Source organism: Galeopterus variegatus, unplaced genomic scaffold (assembly GCF_000696425.1).
Source record: "Galeopterus variegatus unplaced genomic scaffold, G_variegatus-3.0.2 Scaffold99, whole genome shotgun sequence".
Lineage (NCBI taxonomy): Eukaryota > Metazoa > Chordata > Mammalia > Dermoptera > Cynocephalidae > Galeopterus > Galeopterus variegatus.
In genome coordinates, this window is record NW_007726210.1 from 515,570 (window position 1) to 530,376 (window position 14,807).

Sequence of the window (14,807 nt, forward strand, 5' to 3'; positions counted from 1 at the left end):
GCCTCAGTGAGAGAGCCAGGCAGGAGGAGGGAAGTTATTGAGGAAAGCCAACATCAAAAGGTCTCAGATCCAACTCTAAGAGGCTTTTCTGGAAAAGCCCAGGAGATGAGCACCAGGCTGGTTCAAAAAGTCAGAGATGTGGAAAATGATTTGGTGACAGGAAACTGCATTTGTAAATGCAAGCAGGCCAATAAATGACTTTGCTTTGCATTGGGCAGGCAGTGTGAAGAATATACATACTCAACTTTGGTTGAGCTGTGCCCTGGGTATAAGTAAGTTTCTCCTTGCCTCCCTGTTAAAGCCTCCATTATGTCATCATCATAAAACAACCTTTGTGCCACCTCATTAGCACTCATCATCCTGGCTCACTTCCTCCGGGCCCTGTCTCACTCACCTACATCAGACTCTTGCTCCAGGGTCCTCTCCAGCCCCCCAGCACATAGTTTTGTTTTGTATCCATAAATAAAAATGCCACAGAAACACAAGGGAGAGAGAATAATCTAGGAAATATGTCAGGGGCCTTGGCTGCAGGCCCGAGCAGCCTGCTAACGCACCGGTTTCTGAATCTAACCGTGCAGCAAAGTCACCTGGCAGCATACTAAAGACCAGAGTCTATGTCTGTCCATGCTGGGGAGTATTTCGAAAGGACACGTCAGAAGCTAGAAACAGTGGCTGCCTCTGTGGAGAAGTGATAATTAATAATTTTTAAAAATTCACTATTTTGTTTTTTTACATTATAAGGATCACATTGTTGTTGTTGTTGTTTTTTAAAGATGACCGGTAAGGGGATCTTAACCCTTGACTTGGTGTTGTCAGCACCACACTCTCCCAAGTGAGCCACGGGCCGGCCCGAGACATTAAGTTTTTAAAAAGCAATTTTGTTTTTTGGTTGGCTGGCTGGTATGTGGATTAGAACCCTTGACTTGTTGTTACAACACTGTGCTGTAACCAATTGGGCCAACTGGCCTGCCCCCAAAAGCAATTTTTAAATGACGCATCTCGAAGATCTTTAATGTCACATGTATAGATCTACCTTTTTCTCTCATTTTTCTTTTTTTGTTGTTGCCGAACCCTTGACTTGTTGTTACAACACTGTGCTGTAACCAATTGGGCCAACTGGCCTGCCCCCAAAAGCAATTTTTAAATGACGCATCTCGGAGATCTTTAATGTCACATGTATAGATCTACCTTTTTCTCTCATTTTTCTTTTTTTGTTGTTGTTCTTTTTCTACCTTCTTCTTTTAATTGGCTGCACAGTATTCCCCAGCATAGCTGTGGCTTTATTTAAACCACAGTTTAAATACTGACAGTTTGGGCTGGACAATTCTTTATAGTAGGTATCTGTCTTACAGGTTGTCCTATAACAGCATCCTGACCTCCACCTGCTAGATGCCAGTCTCTACCCACTCCCCAGCTGCAACAACCAAAAATGTCTCCAGATATTGCCAAAGGTCCTCTGGGGGCAAAATTGCCTCTGGCTGAGAACACTACTTACACAGTCTTTTATTGATGGGTATTTAGTACGGCCCAATTTTTATCAATACAAACAATCCTGCAAAGAATTGAATGTACTTCTTTGTATATATATGAATATTTCTGATAGGTTCCTAGAAGTGAAAATACTGGGTGAAAGCATACACATACTTCTGGTTTTGTTGTTTGTTGTCAAAATGCTATCCAAAAGAGGTATGAGTTTCCTTAAACCAGGAACATATATGAGTATTTCTGATAGGTTCCTAGAAGTGAAAATACTGGGTGAAAGCATACACATACTTCCGGTTTTGTTGTTTGTTGTCAAAATGCTATCCAAAAGAGGTATGAGTTTCCTTAAACCAGGAATACTGTCAACACAGATTATCAATATTTAAAAAGAATGGAAATGATATGTTGTTTTAGTTTTCATTACTAGTGGGTTGGATATTTTTTCATATGTTTATTGGTTACTGTCTGTCCATCTTCTTGGCCTATTTTTCTATTGCTTGTGTTATTATAGATTTGAAGAACTCATTATACTCTGAATATTAACTTATTGTCTGTTATAAATATTACAAATATATTCTTCCAATTTCTCATTAGCCTTTATTTTTAGTCTTTGGTTTTACCAAAATTTAAATATTTTACAGTCAAATCCACGCATCATCATTTTATGGCTTCTGGGTTTTGTGTCTGGTTCTCAACCTCAAGATTATTTAAAAAAAAAAAAAAAGCCTCCTACACTAAAAAGACATATTTGTTTCCTTCTAAAATAAACATTTAACTTTTAGCTCTTTAAGCATCTGGGATTTATTTTTGTAGATGGCATGACCTGGGGTGTACAGTAGGGTTCTAACTTTATCCAATGAGTAAATAGCACTAACATTATTTACTGGACAGCCCATCCTTTCCCCACTGGTCTGAAATGCCACCTTTAACACAATTTTCTACCCACTCACTTCCAATCCATTGTCCACAGAGCAACTGTCATCAACTTTAAAACCCCTTAAAGTCTTAAAACATAAAACCCTCAATAGTTTCCCATAGCCTTGAGTCAGTTCAAAATCCTCCAATGAAGCCCAAAGGAGATGCAAGTTCTGATCCCTGCTACCTTTGCTTCTCTGGGCATACTGGGCTTCTGGAGTTCCTCACATGCCACTCCTCAGGAAGGTCCCCAATATTCTCTGTAGGGACCTATGTTTGCTGGTTAGCTTGTTTACTACTCTCCTCCCCAACTATAATGCAAGATCCATGAGTACAGGCACCCTGTTGTTTCACTTGTACTCTCTACGTGCCTTGCACATAGTAGGTGTTCAATTTAACACTGGATGAATGAATGGCTCCTGGGGTCATCCTGCCATCCTGTGACAGCTCCATGACACTAGTATATTTTAAAATGACATCTCCCACCCTTATGGGCCGATAGTCGTTTGAGGAGAGGACCACGCTCTGTGATTGGACAACACGTAGGGACCTAGCACAATGCCTAGATGAATGACTTGGAAGCCACCCTCTGAACAAAGCTAGCAGAGTGGCCTTATCAACAGCCCCTGCAGGCCCGGCGTTCAGGATCTCCAGGCAGAGTTCCAGGGAGTGGGTGTGATCTTAAGGAGGGCTTCCAGATTCTTAGCTTGTGAAGGGGCCAGCATATTCTCTGCTTGTTACTCAGCCCAGGCCATATTTCCCTTGTCCCTGACCAATTTCCCACAATAGATGCAGCCTGGAAGGGTAGTCTGTTCAACAATCACCCAAGTCGCCTCTGCATTTCACCAGCAAAGGTCATCAGGATTACATTTAGGAAGACTGGGCTCAACTTGTCAAAAGTGTCACTGCATCAAAAAGGGTGAGAAGTACCACTGACATGTATTATGTAGCAGACTTGGTGGTTTGGTGCTTACATTAAACCAAACTGAGGGCCGGCCCCGTGGCGCACTCGGGAAAGTGCGGCGCTTGGGTGCACAGCAGCACTCCCGCCGCGGGTTCGGATCCTATATAGAGATGGCCGGTGGGTTGCGATCCCCTTACCGGTCACAAAAAAGACAAAAAAACCAAAAAGCTGAAATCACAAATTTTTGTTTGCAACAAGCGATGGTCTCTCTCTAGCTTGTTTCTCTTTCAGTGTCTGGCTCAATTTCCTGATCTCTTTAGCGGATAACTTTCAAGACAACAAAAAGAGCACCCTCTGCCTCCGACTCCTACCATTACTATGGGGGGACATCCTCCTTTGTACATGCATGGGAGTGAAAGGACAGGGCTGCAGACGGTCACCTCTTCAAGGAGGCCCCTAGAGGAACAGATCATCAGAGGACCAAGTGCAGCTGAGACAAGGTGGAGACACCACTGGGAATGTGAGGGTTGAACCCCCAAAAGAAGGACACCTGCTGTGGTGATCAGCACGGCTGCTTGTGGAGGACATTAACATTAATGAGATATAAATAAAACATATGTATTTCATAGAAGGCCAAAGCCTGTAGCTTAGAAGGACCAAAGTCCTATAGTTTAGGAGACCAAAGCCTCTAGTTTAGGGGGCCAAAGCCCAGCCCTTTAGGAAAACACATAGAAATGTTAAGATTAAGAAAGACCAGAAAATGTTCCCAGGACTAAAGCCTTTGATGTAGATAAGAGAATTGAAGCACAGTGAAGTGATTGCTCTGGGGCAGTTGCACTTGGTGCAGCTAAACCTAAACGATGGGAAAGTATGTGAGCTAAAATCTTCAAGGATATTCTGCTAGTTAGTGCCTGGGGACATTAAACATCTTGCTATAAGCTGTTTCTTTGAGTTTCTTGGGGAGCTAAGTGCTATGGTGATTATCTCATTGTTTCTTTTTGAACGTCACATAGCTTAGTTTTATGACTCCTTTTGATGGTAAATTGCTTTACTATTTTAAGTTACATGTGCTTTAATGAAGATTGTCATGTAGCCAGTTTGTTTATGTTTTCACTATGATTATTAACCACTTGTTTTTCTTCTGTAACTTTCTTGTCTTTACAATAAAAACTGAAGCAAAACCTAACTCAGGGCTGTGCCTAGGCTCTCCTCTCTTGGAGTTTTACCTGGGTGCAGTCCCTTTGGGCTTCTCATTGCTCTGAATACATGGGCTCTGAGTAATCTTTTGCATCTCCGTCACTCTGTGAGAGGTGACACTCCTGGGATGACAAGAGGAGCAAATGTATCACTAATTCTGACTGGATGCTCACCATGCACCCAGTTCCATGTGCTTCACACATATGTGCCCCACACATACGTGCCCATTTTATCCTCATGAGAACCTACGATGGTAGTACTACCATTCTCATCACTTTACAGGAAGGAAGCTGAGGTGCAGAAACATTAAGTGACTTGTCCCAATCACACAACTAGCATGCCTGGAGCCAGGGTTGGGATGCAGGCGGCCTGGCCACAGCAGCACCTCTTCAGCACCACAGCCTCCTGTGGCTACCACGGAGGTTGCATCTCTGGAGGGGACCCCAGCCTCCACACTGGCTACTGAACATGTGCCAGCAAAAGGGAATGGGACAGAGAGGCATGGGTGGGACAGAGGTCCAGGGGTCCATGCCACAGACACCCCCAAGGAGGGAGGGAAGCACTAGCAGAGGCAGGGCAGGAGGTGTGGAAGCCCAGGGAGCGACTTGGGTATACAGTGGGGTGAGGAGGCAACAGGAGTGGCAGTAACAACCATCTACTGTCAGCTGCTAGGTACCAGGCAGCGTGCTCCTGGCTCATCTAATCCTTCCAACTATACCACGTGGCACTGTGCCCAATTCAAGGATTAAAGGAAATGAGGATCAGAGGTGGGTCACTTGCCCAAGGAAGGTCACCTAGGTGGCAAGTGATAGAACCCAGAAGCAAATCCAGGTCCATGTGACTCCCAAGACTCTGAAGAGGAAGCACATTCCAGAGGGATACTGAAAAAGCTGGTTTGGGTTCTTGCACCTCAGTGGTTTGAGCTCGCACCTAACCCACAAAGGGTAGAGGTGTCTCCTCCAAAGTCAGCAACCTAGAAAGTCTCACAGGGGCATGTGGGAAGGTGGTCACAGGCAGAGGCTACAAAGAACCAGACTTGAGCCTATCAACCCCCCTTTCTTCTTCTAAAGTTTCTTTGAATTAACTTTCCTAACATTTGCTCTTTGGAAATCTGAATCGCATTCCAGCTCAACAGCTGGCCTTAATGAGACCAACCAAAGTGGTGACACCAAGGGATAAGGGACAAATCCATGGAGCTTTAGGGAGACAAGAAAAGGATGAAGGGGAACAGAGCCCAAGAACAGGCCACAAGGGCTTGGCCGGTGGGTCAGTCCAGTCCCCACAGTCAACTCTTCTGCTTCACATGTGAATTTCCTTTCTGCCACGCTTTCTCATTTGCAGTCTCTGACATCCCATTTGCTCTTCTTAACTTGATGCTCCACAACTGATGGCTGCTACCCTTTCTGAGCATTTACTATATCCCAGACATGGTGCTAAGGACTTTATAATTTTTAACTAAGTTCATCTTTGCAACAGTCCTAGGAGGTAAGTACTATTATCATCTTCCCTTTACGAAGCAGCTGAGGCACAGAAAGGTTAAGCAGCTTGCTCAATGTCACACAGCGAGGTTGAGAAGCAGGCCTGGCCTGCTGCTGCACAGTCCCTGCTCCTAACCACCACACTGTTCGATTTGTAGGACACACATTTCTCTTCAGAGGCCCCTCTCTTGACTGCTGGCCTGTTTTCAGCCGAGGACTTGTCCTGCCCCCACCAATAGCAAGCCCCAGACAGCCCCTGGGACTCTGGATGATAGAAGGGAAGTCTATAGTTTAATCCTGTCTCAGATTCTCTCATGCTGGGGAGACAGGGCTCTGGGACTCCAACTCAGAAAGGTGGACCTATTAGAAATGTTCATGTCAAGTCTCTTGCTTAAAAAGAAGTGCTATTCTAATTACACAATCAATACTTGTTCATTATAGAAAATTAATTCATGCAAGTATCTATTTAAGAAAACAAATTACCCATAAGGCTACTTCTCAGAGATAACTCCACCCCTGGCATTTTGGGGTATTTCTTTCCATATATCTATGTTTTACACACATATGCATTATTTTTTCTTTTCAAAAATTGGAACAGGCTGTCCAGTTAGTTCAGCTGGTTAGAGTATGGAGCTGATAACAACAGGGTCAAGGGTTCGATCCCTTGACTAGACAGTAGCCAAAAAAAAAAAAAAAAAGAGCATACTGTACATATACTCTGCTCTTCAAAAAGAGAAGTATTTTATCATCTGTAGATGCCACTCATTCAATCATTCTGCTTCAGAGCCCTTATTGCTGCTCAGCAAGCTGCATATTTTACTTGTTTATTGTCAGTCACCCCCTGAATGTAAGCCCTATGATGATCGGGGCTTTAATCTGTTTTGTTCACTGTTGTTCTCTTAGTGCTAAGAACCCTGAATGGCAAATGGGTTCTCCAAAGATAGTTGTTGAATAAATGAACAGGTTAATTTTATATCCTTTTTCTGAGGGCCTTCTATGGTCCAGGCACTGTGCTGGGCCACATTCCTGCTCACTCTCCAAGTGTTGTCTCAAGGAGATGTAGACCAGTGAGTAAAGGAATGTTAAGCCATCACCCTGGAGGGGACTCTGTCTTCAACACGTGCATGGGACCAGTACCGTTGCTCTTCTCCTGTCCATCTGACACAAGTAGGGACATATAGAGCAAGAGGTCATCAGGAAAGTGTCTAAAAGACACATGCACACATACAGATGTAGATCAGGCCAGAGAATGCTTTAATTTGAGACAAGAAAGCCCAATCAGTTCCCATCTCAGCCGAGACTGCCTCTGATGACTGCATTATACCAACTGTGCACACAGTGTGACCTTGCTGTGCCCACATGCAGGGACCACAACTAGTTCACTGCTGTATCGCCAGTGCCCAGCCATAGTAGACCTCCAAGAATATCCATACAACTGAACTTGGCTTCAACTGAATTCTCAACAGCACTCCAAGTATAAAAATGGCCACTAGGCCAACTGCAGCCTTCTCTGTAATCATTTCCCGTGGGCTCTCTGGTGTTTGCAATAGGAGGCAGCCCTGAACACAAGGCTATGCTTTTAGGCATAAGCAGAGGGGGGCTGCCTGACCAGGTACCGCCATGACCTGCAGTGCCCAGCAGTGGAGATACACACTGAAATGTTTCTAGATGCGATGGAACACAGAACAGGATCTGCTTCTGTACAATAATGTGGGAGTAAATGGGCCTGAGGGATCCTTTGGGCCCATTTGGCTGATGGAAATGTTCTATAATTGGATGATAGTGATAATTGCACAACTCTGTCAGTTTACTAAAAACCACTGAAATGCACACTTAAAAAGAATAACTTTCATGGAATTAAGTTATATTTCCATAAAGCTGTTAAAAAATATTATGGCAGTGGGGATAGAGCTCAGCGAGGACCGGCCATGAGTTGGTGACTGCTGCCGCTGGGTGAAGGGGACATGAAGGTTCGCTCTGCTAGTCTCCCTCCTTTTGTCTGTTTGAAATCCTCCGTAACAAACTTTAAAAAATATACTGTCCAATAAGCTCAGAGAAAGAACTAATAGCCACAAAGAGAGGAGAGGTGAGAGAAGAACAAGATGAGACTCGCAGTCATCACTCTTCCCATAAAGGCACGAGAGGAAGTTAGGAAAGTGTTCTTTTGGTTTTTAAACTACGAAGCAATAATCCCATTTAATAAGCAATTTGGGCAGTGTGATGCCATGGGGCTTCACCCGAGAGTACAAAATGATTTCTGGTTCCTTCCAGTAAACGGAATGAAAGTGCAATAGTTTACATTCCAACCACAGCCGCACCAGAGAAGAGGTTCTACATTCACAAAAGTCACCCGCGCAAATACCAGCGCAGGCCTTGCTGGGTCAGACACAGTCGAGCAAACCTCAACTGATGTCTGAATGGGGCCAGGTGGCAGCTGATGTCTGCAGATTTCAATTCTCAGGTGCAAGGAGGGCCGAACACAACTTGTCCAACTCTCTGCAAAGAATAGAAGGAACTTTCTGGAGCAATGAAGACTAGGATTGACTGGGAAAACACCCAGGCTGCTTGCATCAACTTGGCAGGGGGTGTAGAGAGCATCTCCAAGTTCCTGAGATGTCATGAAATGTCTGGCATGGTATAATTCTACGAGCCAAACAAAGATCCTACGGGAGAGCAGAAAAAGGAGCGACGGGTCTTGCATTAAGATGACACTGACTTCTCAACAGCCCAAACCCAAGCCGGCTTAGCCCTGGCAGGTTAGCTGCCCCACAACACCTCAGCTTCTTTCCTTTCAAAACCCTTCTTGTTCCTGAATCTCAGACACCCTTGACTTCCTGTTCTCTAGAGGCTCGGCAGCCACTTAAACCCTTTCCTGATGAACAGACAGTTCATCAAAACTCCTGTTTATTTTTTCCTTCTTTTCTATGAGGCACCTTTACTTGGTTGGAACTAAGATGAGGAAATGAAGGAGAAACTCAAGGCCAGGCAGGTGCTCCAGGTAGCGGAATCCAAGGCTGCAGTGGGAAGGCCACCCACTCACGTCACCTCCAATGACAGATCCTCAAGGGGCACTGGGACCCCTTTAGCACCTCTCAGGAGGCCTTGGGGAGAGCTGGTGGGCTTTCCTCACTGCTCAGGGTACAGCCCACAAGTGGCCATCCTTCTCTCCTGCTCTGCGGTCCCTGCCATGTGTGTGACCCCTTCTCACATCACACTCTCTGTGGGGGCCCCCTGTAAACCAGCCACTTATGCGCCTTGGGCTTCCCTTGTGTTCAGCCCAGTGACAACGCAGTCTCTGCTCCAGCCGTTTGATCCAGGATCAAGTGATGCCATATATTGGTGGCTTCCTCAGAAGAAGAGGCTGTGGGCATGACAGACAAGAGATTCATGATCTGCCAAGGACTCCCTGTTCAAAACACTACAGAGGTCTAATATAAAGTCCACACTTACAATGAGACTTGCAGGTCACACCAAGGAACAGCTCCAAGCTCCCTTTCCAATGTCTGCTTCCACTTTCCTACACCTCACCATGTTCAAACTGAAGAAGACTACCCACCATATTCCATACTGTACTTTTCTATCTCCCCCTCCAAACTCCTGCTTCTAGACCAGATTTCTGATAGAACTTTCTGTGACGATGGAAGGGTTCTTGACCTGCACTGTCGACATGGTAGCTAATGACCACCTGTGGCTCCTAAGCGTCTGTGACTAAGGAACTGAATTCTTAATTTAATTGTAATTTATTTAAATTGAGATAACCACAGGTGGTTAGTGGCTTCCGTATTATACACTTCTGTACTCTCCAGGAAGCAGGGTCTGCCCTCCTGTTCCCCAGATTGTGGGGGCCTCTCACTCCCACCCATTTTCTAGCATCTGCTACATCTTTCCAGGTCTCATGCCCTTCATGAGAAGGAACTCCCTTGCAGATACAGATGGGGTCTGGGCCTCTTTGGATCTCACAAAGTAACTACTCAGCAAGAGAACTAAGTCCTTGTCCTATTCAGTTGGACCAGACCCTTGTCGCTCCTTGGATTATGTATGGGGCTTCTAGGAATGGCTGTTCACACAGTCAGAAGCTCGCGACCTTCCACAGACACTGGCCAGGGAACGGTTCCTCCAGCCACATCCTTAGTTCTTTTCTACATAAATCCAATTTTATTTCCAAGAGGCAGCTCTGCTTCAGCACAATTGGCTCAGTTCAAAGGCTAGTGCCACTTTCTAGCAGTGTGGCCTTGACTTTTTCATGCCTCAATTTCCTCACCCATATAATACAGATAATAATATGCCCTATAAGGATGTCATGAGGATAAAATCGGTTAACACATGTAAAGTGCAGTGCTTGACACAAAATAAATATGTAATAAACAGCAAAATAATATTAACAGCAAACTAACATGGAAGGGTTGACTGCTGAGCTTGGACCTAGAATGCACCTTCAGACTCAACACTAAATTATCAAATATCGAAAAAAATGGATATCCTTTGACCCAAAAACGTCACCTCTAATAATTCATCCTAGTGAAACACTCACGGATATAGGCCAAGATTTATTTAAACAAATAGCCATCACAGAGGGTTATAAAAGTGGAAAAATTAGAAAAACCCTAAATATCATATCGATTAAATATAGTTCATCCTTATGACAAAATACTATGAAGCCATTAATAAAAATGTTCACCTAGCAAAGAAAAAAAAAAAATCAGGTGCAAAGTTGTAAATCCACCCTCCCCACCACCCTAATAAAACAACAGACAAAGATATTTAGAGGAAAATACCACAGATGCAATGTTAACTGTGAATATTTGGGGGTGATGGCATTATGGATAATTTTTTTTCCTTTTGTGCTTTTTTTGATATTTATTAAACTTATATATTGAAAATACTACTACTTTCAAAATTATGGAAAACATGGCTTTAAACCATCTTGTTTTAATAAAGTGAAGATATTCACAACATAGTAATAAATATACAAAAAGGTCTCAAGAAAGACTCAAAATGTGAAAATATAACCACTGAGAGAAAAAAAACCAGAAGCTAAGTCCCCAGCATGTTAACTCCGTTTATAACTCAAGGTTTTAGGTTGGGGGAGCAAATGTTCTAGCTAGTTCAGGATAATCTCAGTTGGCCAACTGGCACCCCTCTCACTCTCAGAAGTATCCTGCCAGATTATACACCCAACCTAATTAAAAGAGGTCCTAATTTTCCCATTTATGCTTTTCTATATTTCTAAATTCTTTTTTTTTTTCTTTCCTTTTTGTCTTTTTTCGTGACCAGTAATGGGATCACAACCCTCAGTGTGGCACCCGCACCGCGACTGGCAACAGGATCGCAACCCTCGGTGTCGTGCCCGCACTGCGCTCAACCAGTGAGCAAACTGGTCTGTATATGGGATCCGATCCGAACCCTCGGCAGGAGCGCCGCTGTGCTCTCAAGCGCCACACTCTACCGAGTGCGCCACTGGGCTGGCCCTTTATTTCTAAATTCTAATGAACACAATGAGTTTCCTTAATTCTAATTTGTACTTTTTTCTCCCACATTTTAATGCAGAAATCGAAATGTAATTTACAACAGATTGGTGTTTTCCCCCCACTACTCCAACAAGTTATATAAAAAAAAAAAAGGTCATACAGTTGGTGGCATCTCAGAATTGAGAAAACACAGCATGTTAAGTCAGAAATAAGAAAAATATAAAAATACATTAATTTCCTTTTTTGGGAAAGTCAGGACCTAGAGAACTGGATAAAACCTGACGGATGAGACTCCTGTATGCAGGCAGGGTCTTACAGAGATTAGAAGATAATGTTTCCCAGAGGTTCCCTGATGAGGTAATTAACAAAATAAAAAACTATGTGACTCTCCAAGGAACCTTCTTCAGGACTTTCAGGAGTGGAGAAGGACCTATAGCACTTCATGGGACATGACATGTTTTGCAAGGTGCTGAAATAATACTGCTAATGACAGGCAGTTACTTTCATGAAGAGCTAATATTCATTAGGCACTAACCATGTGCCAGGCATAGGGTAACTGAATGATTGCAACAACCCTGCGGGGTAAGTGCTATCATTCCCTTCATTCAACAGATGAGGAAACAAGCACAGAAAGGGACATGCCCTAGGCTATAGAGTTGCGTGAGAGGATTCGGTCTGCTTATTAACCACTGACACTGCTTCCTGCCTCCTTTATGTTCTTTCTAAGCTGTGAGACTGGGCAGATCAGCAAAGCCCTACCTGTAAACTTTTCCCCGAGGACTCAATGGTCTGGGGGCGGCAAGAAGCTTAAACAGCTCCAATGGTGAAGCTGGACAGGAGCCCTAGTAAAGCCCCAGGCCAGCGTCAACTGCATTGTGTGGGAAAGTGGGCCTTGAGATGATTCCCGCCCCAGCTTTCAAGTCTTCCCAGCTGAGGCCTCAGGTACTGTGGAGCAGACAAGCCATGTCCTCTGTGCCCTGCCCAAATCCCTGACCCGAAGAATTTGTGAGAATGAGTGGTTGTTTTACACCACCAAATTTTGGGGTAATCTGTTATGCAACCATTAGCAGCTGGAACAGGCACTTAAACAAGAAAAGGTTCTATTTGGCCTTTTCATATGTTTTGAAAGTAACATGAATTGTTCTGGGTTTCATGTTTTGATTCTTTGCACAGGGAAGTTGAGATCTGTCCAGAGGACAGAGAGGGGTACAGGAGAGAGATCAACATCTGTGACATGCACCTAGGAATCTGGCTTTAAAACGTCCCCTCTGCAGAGACACTCCTGGGGCAGGCTCAGCTGAAAGGCAGCTGTCGCCTCTGGGAGCTTTGTTAGTGGATATTATACAATGAAACCCCATGGCAGGGACAACTTGAGAATGGCTTGATAAATCCCCACCTTCATACTACTTCACACTGAGTGGATGTTTGTTCTCACTCATCTGCAGACTAGAGGCTCTGATCGGCCTTTAGGTAAACAACAAATGCCTGTGACAGTCAGGGGGCAGATTTGAGAGCTCCTTGTGTTGGGATCCCAATAGACACGGAAGCCAACAGTGAGAGAACGTTAGGAAGACACAGAACTCCTGCCTCCCCCATTCTGCCCCCCCACCCCCCACCCCAACTGCTCAGCTTCTAAAAACCATTTATTTACATTTCATGGAAGATTACATTTGAAAAGAGGCTTCTAACACCAAATATATCTACATATTAATTTTCTTTAACTGCCAGAGCAGAGGTAGGTCCTCTTAAGTTTGGTGTGCTCATGTCACCTAAGTGCTCTGTGACAATGCAACTCTCCCATCACTTTACTCAAGCTACTGGCTTGCTGGACTCCGAAGGTTGAGAGACACATGGACAGTGCTGAGTCACTCCAGTCTTCCCAGCTGAAGCCAACCCAGATCAGATGCCAGCAGCCAGCTCCAGGCATAGAAGCAAGCCTAATTCATGGTTAGCCGAGCCGGCTCCCAGCTGACCTCAGTCACATGAGCAAGAAACACTAGTTGTTGTATGCCACCAAGGTTTTGTCACTATTTGTTATACAGCAAAACTAACTGATACACCTGTTTTCAGAATTTCCCTGGTTTCCCAGTTAGGCAACCCTAGTTTTTAAAAAAGAAAGAAGAATACAGTTATTTATTCAATGATTATTTAATGAGGACCAACCCCATGAGCAATCCTGTGCTTGACATTAGGGATATAACACTACACTGGTTTCCATTTTGCCAAAGACAATCCTCAGGAAACCTTGACACAGAAGAAATAGTTATGCTGCTCAGTACTTTGGCCACTATCCTGGGGAAATAAATATTTGGAGAAGCTGTGGGGCGAGTCCCAGCAGGAGGCCTGGAATCTAGCCCTGGGCACATGCCAGAAGTAAGCAGCTGTTGAGTTTCACAATTTGGGTGTGAGACACCTTGATTAAAAACCCAGGCAGCATGATGCCAAGTCAGTGCCAGCTTGAGGAAGAAGATATTAGTCTGGGATAAAAAATCACAAAGCAAGTACACAAAAATCATTAAGGGATTGTAAGCATGTGTCACAGAAGGAAAACCACTATTGGTAAGGATGTGTGATCATCAATCATGTGGTACCCAGCAAGAAGTGGAGAGAGAGGTCTGAGTGTTGGCCTACGCTGGCCTTCCCTCACAGTAAGGCTGAACCGGAGCGATAAAGCATGGCTAGCAACCCCCGGGGATCAAACAGTCATTTAACAAACAATTACTAGTGGGCCAGTTAACCTACCTGGGCCTTAGTTTCCTCATCTTTTGAATGGGGATAATAATAAAATGTACCACATAAAGTTAATACAAGGATTAAATAAACTAATCCAGGCAAAAGAGTCAGAATAGCGTAGTACTGCTCTAATAAACGCTCAACAAATGTTAGGTTTAAACTCCCTTTGAAGATGTTTCTACGTGGAGAAAGTGCATGGGCTGCAGTTTTCAGCAACACATTCTCAAAAAGTCAATTTCGCCTTTTGGCAGCTCTGAAAGAATCCGGATTGCTTTAAATATAATAGCTCCAAGTAAGGGAAATAGTTAAAAACAGAATTTAAAAAAATGAAGCTCCACATAGAAGGGGTGTCAAAAACAAAACAGAAACAGAACCAAAAACCCTCCTTTTAGAGGTTTGTTGGGAAGAATGAATGGGATGTTTGAGAAGCTTTTAGCACAGAGTAGCACATAAATGGTGATTATTCTAAGTGCAGTGTATTGGCACCAGGAGATAAGCACGATATAAGGACAGCTTAGACACAGGCCCTGTCCTAAAGGGTGAGGAGCTTAAGATCTAGACACAATTAACAACCACAGAATGGGGGATAAATGCCATCAGAGAGGTACAATTTTTGAGGAGGGATGCTTA